The sequence below is a fragment of the Argopecten irradians genome, chromosome 8, assembly GCF_041381155.1.
Source record: "Argopecten irradians isolate NY chromosome 8, Ai_NY, whole genome shotgun sequence".
Classification (NCBI taxonomy): Eukaryota; Metazoa; Mollusca; class Bivalvia; order Pectinida; family Pectinidae; genus Argopecten; species Argopecten irradians.
In genome coordinates, this window is record NC_091141.1 from 18,939,958 (window position 1) to 18,955,515 (window position 15,558).

The following is a 15,558-nucleotide window of genomic DNA, read 5'->3' on the forward strand; positions in this document are numbered from 1 at the left end:
TACCTCAGTATCTATCCTACAGGCCCATGATCATTCATCATTCTATTTAATCCTCTACCTCAGTATCTATCCTACAGGCCCATGATCATTCATCATTCTATTTAATCCTCTACCCTCAGTATCTATCCTACAGGCCCATGATCATTCATCATTCTATTTAATCCTCTACCTCAGTATCTATCCTACAGGCCCATGATCATTCATCATTCTATTTAATCCTCTACCTCAGTATCTATCCTACAGGTACATGATCATTCATCATTCTATTTAATCCTCTACCTCAGTATCTATCCTACAGGCCCATGATCATTCATCATTCTATTTAATCCTCTACCTCAGTATCTATCCTACAGGCCCATGATCATTCATCATTCTATTTAATCCTCTACCACAGTATCTATCCTACAGGCCATGATCATTCATCATTCTATTTAATCCTCTACCTCAGTATCTATCCTACAGGCCCATGATCATTCATCATTCTATTTAATCCTCTACCACAGTATCTATCCTACAGGCCCATGATCATTCATCATTCTATTTAATCCTCTACCACAGTATCTATCCTACAGGCCCATGATCATTCATCATTCTATTTAATCCTCTACCTCAGTATCTATCCTACAGGCCCATGATCATTCATCATTCTATTTAATCCTCTACCTCAGTATCTATCCTACAGGCCCATGATCATTCATCATTCTATTTAATCCTCTACCTCAGTATCTATCCTACAGGCCCATGATCATTCATCATTCTATTTAATCCTCTACCACAGTATCTATCCTACAGGCCCATGATCATTCATCATTCTATTTAATCCTCTACCCAGTATCTATCCTACAGGCCCATGATCATTCATCATTCTATTTAATCCTCTACCTCAGTATCTATCCTACAGGCCCATGATCATTCATCATTCTATTTAATCCTCTACCTCAGTATCTATCCTACAGGCCCATGATCATTCATCATTCTATTTAATCCTCTACCTCAGTATCTATCCTACAGGCCATGATCATTCATCATTCTATTTAATCCTCTACCTCAGTATCTATCCTACAGGCCATGATCATTCATCATTCTATTTAATCCTCTACCTCAGTATCTATCCTACAGGCCCATGATCATTCATCATTCTATTTAATCCTCTACCTCAGTATCTATCCTACAGGCCCATGATCATTCATCATTCTATTTAATCCTCTACCTCAGTATCTATCCTACAGGCCCATGATCATTCATCATTCTATTTAATCCTCTACCTCAGTATCTATCCTACAGGCCCATGATCATTCATCATTCTATTTAATCCTCTACCTCAGTATCTATCCTACAGGCCCATGATCATTCATCATTCTATTTAATCCTCTACCTCAGTATCTATCCTACAGGCCCATGATCATTCATCATTCTATTTAATCCTCTACCTCAGTATCTATCCTACAGGCCCATGATCATTCATCATTCTATTTAATCCTCTACCTCAGTATCTATCCTACAGGCCCATGATCATTCATCATTCTATTTAATCCTCTACCTCAGTATCTATCCTACAGGCCCATGATCATTCATCATTCTATTTAATCCTCTACCACAGTATCTATCCTACAGGCCCATGATCATTCATCATTCTATTTAATCCTCTACCACAGTATCTATCCTACAGGCCCATGATCATTCATCATTCTATTTAATCCTCTACCTCAGTATCTATCCTACAGGCCCATGATCATTCATCATTCTATTTAATCCTCTACCTCAGTATCTATCCTACAGGCCCATGATCATTCATCATTCTATTTAATCCTCTACCTCAGTATCAATCCTACAGGCCCATGATCATTCATCATTCTATTTAATCCTCTACCACAGTATCTATCCTACAGGCCCATGATCATTCATCATTCTATTTAATCCTCTACCTCAGTATCTATCCTACAGGCCCATGATCATTCATCATTCTATTTAATCCTCTACCTCAGTATCTATCCTACAGGCCCATGATCATTCATCATTCTATTTAATCCTCTACCCTCAGTATCTATCCTACAGGCCCATGATCATTCATCATTCTATTTAATCCTCTACCTCAGTATCTATCCTACAGGCCCATGATCATTCATCATTCTATTTAATCCTCTACCACAGTATCTATCCTACAGGCCCATGATCATTCATCATTCTATTTAATCCTCTACCTCAGTATCTATCCTACAGGCCCATGATCATTCATCATTCTATTTAATCCTCTACCTCAGTATCTATCCTACAGGCCCATGATCATTCATCATTCTATTTAATCCTCTACCACAGTATCTATCCTACAGGCCCATGATCATTCATCATTCTATTTAATCCTCTACCACAGTATCTATCCTACAGGCCCATGATCATTCATCATTCTATTTAATCCTCTACCTCAGTATCTATCCTACAGGCCCATGATCATTCATCATTCTATTTAATCCTCTACCACAGTATCTATCCTACAGGCCCATGATCATTCATCATTCTATTTAATCCTCTACCTCAGTATCTATCCTACAGGCCCATGATCATTCATCATTCTATTTAATCCTCTACCTCAGTATCTATCCTACAGGCCCATGATCATTCATCATTCTATTTAATCCTCTACCTCAGTATCTATCCTACAGGCCCATGATCATTCATCATTCTATTTAATCCTCTACCTCAGTATCTATCCTACAGGCCCATGATCATTCATCATTCTATTTAATCCTCTACCACAGTATCTATCCTACAGGCCCATGATCATTCATCATTCTATTTAATCCTCTACCACAGTATCTATCCTACAGGCCCGTGATCATTCATCATTCTATTTAATCCTCTACCACAGTATCTATCCTACAGGCCCATGATCATTCATCATTCTATTTAATCCTCTACCACAGTATCTATCCTACAGGCCCATGATCATTCATCATTCTATTTAATCCTCTACCTCAGTATCTATCCTACAGGCCCATGATCATTCATCATTCTATTTAATCCTCTACCTCAGTATCTATCCTACAGGCCCATGATCATTCATCATTCTATTTAATCCTCTACCTCAGTATCTATCCTACAGGCCCGTGATCATTCATCATTCTATTTAATCCTCTACCACAGTATCTATCCTACAGGCCCATGATCATTCATCATTCTATTTAATCCTCTACCACAGTATCTATCCTACAGGCCCATGATCATTCATCATTCTATTTAATCCTCTACCTCAGTATCTATCCTACAGGCCCATGATCATTCATCATTCTATTTAATCCTCTACCTCAGTATCTATCCTACAGGCCCATGATCATTCATCATTCTATTTAATCCTCTACCACAGTATCTATCCTACAGGCCCATGATCATTCATCATTCTATTTAATCCTCTACCTCAGTATCTATCCTACAGGCCCATGATCATTCATCATTCTATTTAATCCTCTACCTCAGTATCTATCCTACAGGCCATGATCATTCATCATTCTATTTAATCCTCTACCTCAGTATCTATCCTACAGGCCCATGATCATTCATCATTCTATTTAATCCTCTACCTCAGTATCTATCCTACAGGCCCATGATCATTCATCATTCTATTTAATCCTCTACCTCAGTATCTATCCTACAGGCCCATGATCATTCATCATTCTATTTAATCCTCTACCTCAGTATCTATCCTACAGGCCCATGATCATTCATCATTCTATTTAATCCTCTACCTCAGTATCTATCCTACAGGCCCATGATCATTCATCATTCTATTTAATCCTCTACCTCAGTATCTATCCTACAGGCCCATGATCATTCATCATTCTATTTAATCCTCTACCTCAGTATCTATCCTACAGGCCCATGATCATTCATCATTCTATTTAATCCTCTACCTCAGTATCTATCCTACAGGCCCATGATCATTCATCATTCTATTTAATCCTCTACCACAGTATCTATCCTACAGGCCCATGATCATTCATCATTCTATTTAATCCTCTACCTCAGTATCTATCCTACAGGCCCATGATCATTCATCATTCTATTTAATCCTCTACCTCAGTATCTATCCTACAGGCCCATGATCATTCATCATTCTATTTAATCCTCTACCACAGTATCTATCCTACAGGCCCATGATCATTCATCATTCTATTTAATCCTCTACCTCAGTATCTATCCTACAGGCCCATGATCATTCATCATTCTATTTAATCCTCTACCTCAGTATCTATCCTACAGGCCCATGATCATTCATCATTCTATTTAATCCTCTACCTCAGTATCTATCCTACAGGCCCATCTGATCATTCATCATTCTATTTAATCCTCTACCTCAGTATCTATCCTACAGGCCCATGATCATTCATCATTCTATTTAATCCTCTACCTCAGTATCTATCCTACAGGCCCATGATCATTCATCATTCTATTTAATCCTCTACCACAGTATCTATCCTACAGGCCCATGATCATTCATCATTCTATTTAATCCTCTACCTCAGTATCTATCCTACAGGCCCATGATCATTCATCATTCTATTTAATCCTCTACCTCAGTATCTATCCTACAGGCCCATGATCATTCATCATTCTATTTAATCCTCTACCACAGTATCTATCCTACAGGCCCATGATCATTCATCATTCTATTTAATCCTCTACCACAGTATCTATCCTACAGGCCCATGATCATTCATCATTCTATTTAATCCTCTACCACAGTATCTATCCTACAGGCCCATGATCATTCATCATTCTATTTAATCCTCTACCTCAGTATCTATCCTACAGGCCCATGATCATTCATCATTCTATTTAATCCTCTACCTCAGTATCTATCCTACAGGCCCATGATCATTCATCATTCTATTTAATCCTCTACCTCAGTATCTATCCTACAGGCCCATGATCATTCATCATTCTATTTAATCCTCTACCTCAGTATCTATCCTACAGGCCCATGATCATTCATCATTCTATTTAATCCTCTACCACAGTATCTATCCTACAGGCCCGTGATCATTCATCATTCTATTTAATCCTCTACCTCAGTATCTATCCTACAGGCCCATGATCATTCATCATTCTATTTAATCCTCTACCTCAGTATCTATCCTACAGGCCCATGATCATTCATCATTCTATTTAATCCTCTACCACAGTATCTATCCTACAGGCCCATGATCATTCATCATTCTATTTAATCCTCTACCACAGTATCTATCCTACAGGCCCATGATCATTCATCATTCTATTTAATCCTCTACCTCAGTATCTATCCTACAGGCCCATGATCATTCATCATTCTATTTAATCCACTACCACAGTATCTATCCTACAGGCCCATGATCATTCATCATTCTATTTAATCCTCTACCACAGTATCTATCCTACAGGCCCATGATCATTCATCATTCTATTTAATCCTCTACCTCAGTATCTATCCTACAGGCGACATGATCATTCATCATTCTATTTAATCCTCTACCACAGTATCTATCCTACAGGCCCATGATCATTCATCATTCTATTTAATCCTCTACCACAGTATCTATCCTACAGGCCCATGATCATTCATCATTCTATTTAATCCTCTACCACAGTATCTATCCTACAGGCCCGTGATCATTCATCATTCTATTTAATCCTCTACCACAGTATCTATCCTACAGGCCCATGATCATTCATCATTCTATTTAATCCTCTACCTCAGTATCTATCCTACAGGCCCATGATCATTCATCATTCTATTTAATCCTCTACCTCAGTATCTATCCTACAGGCCCATGATCATTCATCATTCTATTTAATCCTCTACCACAGTATCTATCCTACAGGCCCATGATCATTCATCATTCTATTTAATCCTCTACCACAGTATCTATCCTACAGGCCCATGATCATTCATCATTCTATTTAATCCTCTACCTCAGTATCTATCCTACAGGCCCATGATCATTCATCATTCTATTTAATCCTCTACCTCAGTATCTATCCTACAGGCCCATGATCATTCATCATTCTATTTAATCCTCTACCTCAGTATCTATCCTACAGGCCCATGATCATTCATCATTCTATTTAATCCTCTACCACAGTATCTATCCTACAGGCCCATGATCATTCATCATTCTATTTAATCCTCTACCTCAGTATCTATCCTACAGGCCCATGATCATTCATCATTCTATTTAATCCTCTACCTCAGTATCTATCCTACAGGCCCATGATCATTCATCATTCTATTTAATCCTCTACCTCAGTATCTATCCTACAGGCCCATGATCATTCATCATTCTATTTAATCCTCTACCTCAGTATCTATCCTACAGGCCCGTGATCATTCATCATTCTATTTAATCCTCTACCACAGTATCTATCCTACAGGCCCATGATCATTCATCATTCTATTTAATCCTCTACCTCAGTATCTATCCTACAGGCCCATGATCATTCATCATTCTATTTAATCCTCTACCTCAGTATCTATCCTACAGGCCCATGATCATTCATCATTCTATTTAATCCTCTACCCAGTATCTATCCTACAGGCCCATGATCATTTCATTATTTAATCCTCTACCTCAGTATCTATCCTACAGCCCATGATCATTCATCATTCTATTTAATCCTCTACCTCAGTATCTATCCTACAGGCCCATGATCATTCATTCATCATTCTATTTAATCCTCTACCACAGTATCTATCCTACAGGCCCATGATCATTCATCATTCTATTTAATCCTCTACCACAGTATCTATCCTACAGGCCCATGATCATTCATCATTCTATTTAATCCTCTACCTCAGTATCTATCCTACAGGCCCATGATCATTCATCATTCTATTTAATCCTCTACCACAGTATCTATCCTACAGGCCCATGATCATTCATCATTCTATTTAATCCTCTACCACAGTATCTATCCTACAGGCCCGTGATCATTCATCATTCTATTTAATCCTCTACCTCAGTATCTATCCTACAGGCCCGTGATCATTCATCATTCTATTTAATCCTCTACCACAGTATCTATCCTACAGGCCCATGATCATTCATCATTCTATTTAATCCTCTACCTCAGTATCTATCCTACAGGCCCATCATCATTCATCATTCTATTTAATCCACTACCTCAGTATCTATCCTACAGGCCCATGATCATTCATCATTCTATTTAATCCACTACCACAGTATCTATCCTACAGGCCCATGATCATTCATCATTCTATTTAATCCTCTACCACAGTATCTATCCTACAGGCCCATGATCATTCATCATTCTATTTAATCCACTACCTCAGTACTATCCTACAGGTATGATCATCATCATTTCGGATTTTAATCTCTACCTATTGTATAATTCGCTTTAATTCTCCATCCAGGAGGATTCTCCAATCATCTATTGAAGAATTTGTAGCATGGTGGTACAACTGCATATTTCAGTGACAATAAGAGGATTCAAACACATTTAACCTCTTTTCTATTCCTTATTGTATCCATATAAAATGATTATGGATCTTCATTTTCGTGTATGTATAAATTAAGTTAGACCAAAGGAAAAAGTATTATTACGGTGGTTTTTTTTATAAATGATCTGGTTCGGTTAGTAAATAATGGAGATGTTGCTAGATAGGACAAAAACAAACAAACAATTGCAGGTGATGTATGACCTTGAGACCAGGACTATTGTGCATAAATGCCAGGCAATTGTACATGATGTATACAGTTCATGTATATTTGAGTTGTTTGAAAATAAAGATAAAAAGTAGTACCAAGTCCTAGCGTCGTTCCGACTGGAAGATCGGTCTCTACAGACTCTACATATTAACAGCCCGAAGTCACGGGTGTTGGAGATATCAAAAGTACAAAGCCGTTACCGCATTCGAATGTGTCCAACCATTCAGCTTTATATTACCAACAATACCTAAATGATACAGGAATTAGGCATTATCAAACAAATCTACGACAAAAACCGAGGATCTCCTGTAGACGACAACTTCACCTGATGAAAATTTAATTAGAGTTTGTAGCTATCACCCATTTGATCATCGTCACACACAATGAAGCAATCTATATGTACTAATCCCCAGTACGTCTTATCTCACCATGTGGTCTTACATATCGGAACATATGTGAATTTTTCTGTTTTACAAAACCCTCTGTTGACGTCATCCATCAGCCTTTATTGGGGCTTTTCACTTATAGGTGATTTCGGAAATGACATTAGATACGTTTATTAACATGTCACCATTTTTACGGAGTTGAAGGTATGACAGCAGCATTTTTATGTTAGTCAAAATCAAATAATGCCGCTATAACTTCACTTCCGGATAAAACTTACGGCAATATCTCGTTCACAGTTTCACAGTTCACAGTGGAAGCCGCACTCCGCTAGTAGACACCCTAATTTGATAAAGGCCAATTCCTCACGGGTGCTCGACCTCAGCAAAATCATCTAAATAACTGAGGATTTGAAAACCTTCTTGTAGGATCAAGAAAGAATTCACTTATGTGACTCTTTAACAAATATAGGCTTCTGAACGTAGAAGGTTAAGAGGTCGACCAGCTGCTTTGAAGGAATGTTTATTTGTTTAGTTTTACGTCCTATTAACAGCCAGGGTCATGTAAGGACGTGCCAGGTTTGTTGGTGGAGGAAAGCAGCATCCCAGAGGTGGAGGGTTTGTGGTAATATGTCGGGACATCTTAACCACTAGGCCACCGCGGCCAATGAATGTTGTGTTATAGATAATGAGTATTACTTCAAAAAGAAACACTGCTTATAACTGTAAATGATTTACTCACGTTTTAAATGGTTAATAAGCAAAATTTCCAATCGTAATGGCCGCCATTTTGGGTAATTGTACAAAGTAATTGCTTGATCCGGATTGGTATACATTTTCAGGATTTCACTAATAATCATGTTTAAAAAAGGGAAGGGGGTATTTTTCCAGAAAATTGGTTTAGACAAAATATTAATTTAATAATAAAATCAATTATAGTAAATTATAAATTTAGATAAATAAAATTTCAATGAAACTTTACTTTTCTCTCTCTCTCTCAGATTAGATTTTTTCAGTTACATTTTGATTATTTTAACTGTAACAGGTCTTAAACTATTTTCTGAAATTAGTACATGAATGTACTTATGTTGTTTTGAAAATTAAGTACATCGCTTCATTATTCATAATTGTAAAACATGTTAAACTAATTTAATTAAGCCTAGTTTTTTGAGAATTTGTTCAATGCACTGAAATACTCTGCAGCTTTGAAGATAAATAAGCAGAAGACAACAAGTGTTTTGATTTGTTATATTTTAATTGCTGTGAAAACATGTAAATGTCGATAAAATGACGCCGCGCAAAATCTCCAACTTTGAACAAAGCCTCAGTGGGAGATCTCTGGAGGGTGGCAGCCCGGGCCTATGACCCTCCTTTTGGAACGGATTTCAAATGAGAAATAACTGAAGGCAGAAGAAAAGGGTTAACTTCGAAAGGACCTAAAGTTGATTCACTGGCCAATTGGGAATGCGAACTCTAAAAACTTCAGAACATCTTTGTCTTAGCCTTCATGTAAGGTATATTGAAGTAGGAATTTTCTGTGAGTCAAAGTTAAAAATGGGTTATCCTGTGACAACTCCTGAAGTCCTGAACCTACCTTGTGAGATTGTCGAAATTCTAGCAATAGACGGAAAGGACACATAGTCAATATCTTGCCCCTCTAAACTAGCTGCAATTTTGTTAAACTTATAATCTACATACTCAGGACCCCCCGACCTGAGAGACTCGACTCGCCCCTGATCTAACACAGGGGTCGAATAGGCATAAAAAGCAATGGGACATATCTGCGCTGACTCTGTGTGTGTTGTCTTTTAACCTCAACTTTCTGAAACAGATATGCTGCAAATGTCTTTTTGACACCTCGAATGTCCCCGTCATGATTTCCTTTTTTACTACAACGGTTCTTTTGATACATTACACAAAAACAGACCCTACCTGTGTCAGGCTTGGTCAGGGACACAACAACTTTGATTATCATTTTTAGCTGTTAAAACACGTTTGGCTAAATCTGGAACCTCGATACTCGAGGGATCATCTCCTCAACATCTTTCTATCAACTCTATCCTTCGAAGCTCACTCATCAATGCCGATATAATATGCAATCTTCTGAAAGAAGAGATAGTTCCTCCCTATTTCGTCTGAAGCGGCAGCGATGTCCTTATAATCCTAAGCTCTACCGGCCACAAATAGCTTTAAAATTAATATCATGGACGTTAAGGTTTCGACTAAACATATTCTATTTCGCAGGAAGCTGCATGCTTTTTCCCCCTGTGAGTCTCCGTCACTATCGGATCCTGTGGAGTTCGGATTCACGCATGACATCTTCCTATTCGATCTGCCGACCGGCTGACCATTTCCCTTAATTTGCTTAAAAGTCGATGTCAACTGGCATACCTGCACTCGAAACAACATGTTGAGGAGAAACCGGTCGACAGTTTCGCTCCGCTTACATTCCTCCAAATGTTATCGTAATTCCTCTCTTCTTTCCTTGTCACTTGGCAAGTCTTAATAATTCTCTCTCAAGTAAAACAATTTCATGGTCGGTTTCCTCCAGACGCTTATCAATATCCCCTATACTTAGAAGTGGCATGCAAACGTCCTGGTGACTCTGACCGGAACGAGGAATGGTCGATTTACATTCTCGTCTCACTCGAAAAGTCGAGGTCCTCTGGACGTGAAACATCAAACGAAATGTCTGGAGGATCAACGTCAGATGACTCAAATACACTGTCGTTCTGCGTCCCTTCGTGTAACGAGCGCTAGTTAATTCTGGGCTGGGACCTCAAATTCCTTAGCATGGCCCACGCCTGGATTGTTCAAACACAGGTTAGTCGCTGAGGACACAGATGTTGTGCAAACCGATAGTGCCGCAAATACAGGTCAGTCGCTCAGCATACAAATGTTGTGCTAAGTCCACAATTGAAAGGTTTGGACGTATATTCTTTCCACAGAACAATAAAAGGTTGTATTATTGTCCAAAAATTCGTATAATCGTAAATCTACAGAGAGAGTCACTTTTTCGAGTCGTATTACAAATAACATATTTGTATAAAGTAGTGGAATATATTCGGTCGTAGCGCCCCGCTAGCACTCCGAATCTCCTAAACCAGAATAAAAAGTCTTGCTGGTGAGCAGAACATTTCAAACTGACACGCACAAAAAAAACTTGCCTATCCGGGCTGGGACCAGGGAAAGAGTGATAAAGGCGATTGGTCAAGGCAGGTGAGTACAACTTAGCCTGCTTTAGACCAAACTTAGGCCCTGTGAGGACCCCTAGGCTAACGGGAATACCATTTATATCAATTTCACCATCGTTCCATATGAGGTAATACCATGATCCAGACCACTGGTGGTCTCCCATCTGTGACGAGCCACCTCACACAAGTCGGGGATGTTCTGTTGTAGAAACTAAAGACGGTCTGTAGTTGATTCCTTATATTTGTTAAAATTAATACTTTTTTTTTAAGAAATTGAAAAAAAGATCAACTTCCGTGGAAGCGTCCGTGTGATCTGGTACACATTAAAACATATAACGTACTTCTGTTTGCTGTGCGGATTGAAGGAGTGTGACGCCACTACGGAGCCAGGAGGTGAGGTTTTTATCACTAATATAACGAATGATAGATATTTGTATTAATCTGTATTTCTGCTGCCATCTTTGCATAACGTAAACGTATTTGAGTTCGGCATGTTTTGAAAAAGGGACGGGGATTGCCTCGAAGTTTGACATTGTTGAAATTACCTCCTTGTCCTATAATTAACAACTAAAGTAGTTATTATCCAACATGTTTGTAAATGTTATAAAAGAATGGGGAAATTAATTAATGCACTGTGACTAACTATTGTCTAAATGGCAGAAGCAATCTGTCTTTTTTTATCAAATTAATGTCACGTGATAATAACATAAAGGAGAAACCGGCAGTTAAATACTCGTACACAAGTAGCTAAATACTTGTACACAAGTAGCTAAATACTCGTACACAAATAGCTAAATACTCGTACACAAATAGCTAAATACTCGTACACAAATAGCTAAATACTCGTACACAAATAGCTAAATACTCGTACACAAGTAGCTAAATACTTGTACACAAGTAGCTAAATACTCGTACACAAATAGCTAAATACTCGTACACAAATAGCTAAATACTCGTACACAAGTAGCTAAATACTCGTACACAAGTAGCTAAATACTCGTACACAAGTAGCTAAATACTCGTACACAAGTAGCTAAATACTTGTACACAAATAGCTAAATACTCGTACACAAATAGCTAAATACTCGTACACAAATAGCTAAATACTCGTACACAAGTAGCTAAATACTCGTACACAAATAGCTAAATACTCGTACACAAATAGCTAAATACTCGTACACAAGTAGCTAAATACTCGTACACAAGTAGCTAAATACTTGTACACAAGTACTAAATATAGCTAAATACTCGTACACAAATAGCTAAATACTCGTACACAAGTAGCTAAATACTCGTTACACAAATAGCTAAATACTTGTACACAAATAGCTAAATACTCGTACACAAATAGCTAAATACTCGTACACAAGTAGCTAAATACTCGTTACACAAATAGCTAAATACTTGTACACAAATAGCTATACTCGTACACAAATAACTAAATACTTGTACACAAATAGCTAAATACTCGTACACAAATAGCTAAATACTCGTACACAAATAGCTAAATACTCGTACACAAGTAGCTAAATACTCGTTACACAAATAGCTAAATACTTGTACACAAATAGCTAAATACTCGTACACAAATAGCTAAATACTCGTACACAAGTAGCTAAATACTCGTTACACAAATAGCTAAATACTTGTACACAAATAGCTAAATACTCGTACACAAATAGCTAAATACTCGTACACAAGTAGCTAAATACTCGTTACACAAGTAGCTTAATACTCGTTACACAAATAGCTAAATACTCGTACACAAATGTACAGGGATAATTTACTCTATGTAAAGTAATTCGGTTGGTCGTGGTACAATCAAAATAACGAAATTTAAATTGTTCCTTATCTATTAACGAATTTCTGTGTAGAATCCTTAGTCCTTATAGGTTCTGAATTTAAAAAGTTCACAAACCACAGAGGAATATGTATAAGCATTTAATAGATATATCCACACAAAGTTTTGTCAAGGCTCGTCTGAAAACAAAATAAAATCATCGATTCATAAACGAACACCTTCAAAAATGTAGGTATAACCAGTCAAACCGTATGATCGAAAAAGGTCATGATGTCCATTTGGCGATTTCTCCAGTTAGGAATCCCGTTTTTGGTTCATACAGTGCCTATATTCTTTTTATTGTAATGCCATTGTGCCATGCCACTTGATCTCATAGATATAGTTTGCTAAAAGCTGGCATTGTCAAGTCCAATAGCCCATAAAGTATTTCTTTTATTTGTATTCCAAATTATATCCTGATCAGCTATAGGGTGTCTTAGTCTAACAGAGCTACTAATGGTTCTAGTGTTTTAATAATGTTTTATGTCTAACCCAGCAAAGTGGCCCTCCTTCAATCACTTTGCCATGTATGCGATACGCAATAAGTAAATAGATTGAAGTGAGCGAGGTGTCGAACTAGTTTTATGCACGGGCATTTGTATAGACTAAACATTAATCGGTCTTAGTAATATAATGTTTCAAGTACCTGTGTGCTAGGCCTAGTCCAAATACATAATAAGCCTATCGCCTACCAGGTGTCTGTGACATCTATAATATATGTTTCTATGGCCTATTAATTATAAAAATTCCTATCAACGTTGTCTTCGATATACATAAAATCCACCAGTCGAGTGTATGCTAAAGGTAGGTTTCGCCCAATGAAATACATGGATGAAGACTACAAAATTTAAATTTATCCTGTACATAGATATAATCTTCAGATCATTTCCAATGGCAATGCACACAGCAAAAGTTAAAGGTGGCCATTTGCCTAGCTTGATCAGGAAAAATACTCCTCTAAAAATAGTGCGACGTCAAGATTTACATAGAACATGACGTATTATTTCCCAAAACGAGGTCGCATCAACAAACGGAAGCGTGCAACAAAATGTCAGATAGCAGTGACAGTCTTGACACGGTATGTTTAGTGAAACAACAACAACAACGAATCGATGTGCGTTGGATTGTTTATACAGATCATATAATCTAAAACACTTCATGTTACTCGCTTGCTTAGTACACCAAACATATATGCAGTTAGTCTTCCACTGCATGTCCGCTGGCATATTTGTTGAAATTTAACTCACCACGTGCAACACGAGTCCAACAGAATCCGGGCAAGTTCCGCAGGAAATGTGCCATCTCTGACTTTCATTCCCTAGAGATAATGTAGATTGCTACCGATTCAATTCTAATTTCCTCCTCTTTATTGCCGATTCAGATTCATTTTTTTCTCACACGCTATTGTTCAGCCATTTTGTTTACGTTTAGTGCGCAACAATGCACATGCGCGAAACTTTATCAACCCAATCCATCGCAACTTCATTTGCAAACTATCCAGTCAGTCTGACATCGTAAGAAATCAAGAATTTCCTTCAATTTTGTATTCAAGACTCATTTGTTCTATCTCATACGCATATAATTAATTTTTCTTTGTTTTCATACCAAATCTGGCTTTCTGATTGGCAAATATTTTTTTTGCATACCACTATGAAAAAAAAATCCGAGAATGGCGCGAAACCCCGACGTTTTCGTGACGTCACAATAGAGACATTGACGTTGCGTATTGATTCGGAAAAAAGAATCCCTTGAAAAACCACTATAACGTTACATTTAAACATACTTCATTTTATCAAATAGAGTATAAAATTAATTATAAGTATCGATGTCACTGTTTTTTAATTTTATCGGGTTATTTTCATACCCCGATAAAGTTCAAAAATAGTGACATAGTCACACTATACGTAACTATCAACAAAAAGTCAAGTTAGATTCTACCCCGATATTGTTAGTATTTGTAGATGTAGTTGAAATTAAGTTATATCAAAGAGTATTTAAAATGATTTCTTAATAACTTTGGTACAGCAGTTGTTGAAAAATTTTATACTGGTAAACATACCTTCATTTTAAACTGGTCGCCATAGAAGTTACGATTATTGCCGTACGGAAGTCGGAAAGTACATGACCCGTTCTCGGAAGACTTCGGACAGACGTTACGTAGTTACAGTAGTCACATGACGTTCTCGGCAACGACGTTACAATGTCGGCTTACTTCGGCTCGTTTGACTAAGTGGGACCCACCTAGCGATGTTCAATATTTATTTGATTTTTATCAAAAGTTTCCAAATCATTATCACTCATCTTGACTTCGATTTAGTCCTATCTCTGCATGATTTATAAGAGGATTTGTTTTTCACCATTCTTCTAAATCATGAACAAAATAAGACAGATACGGATAGTGGGGCTTTAAAAAGAAATTAAATTGAGGCCTTTTTAAATCTTTT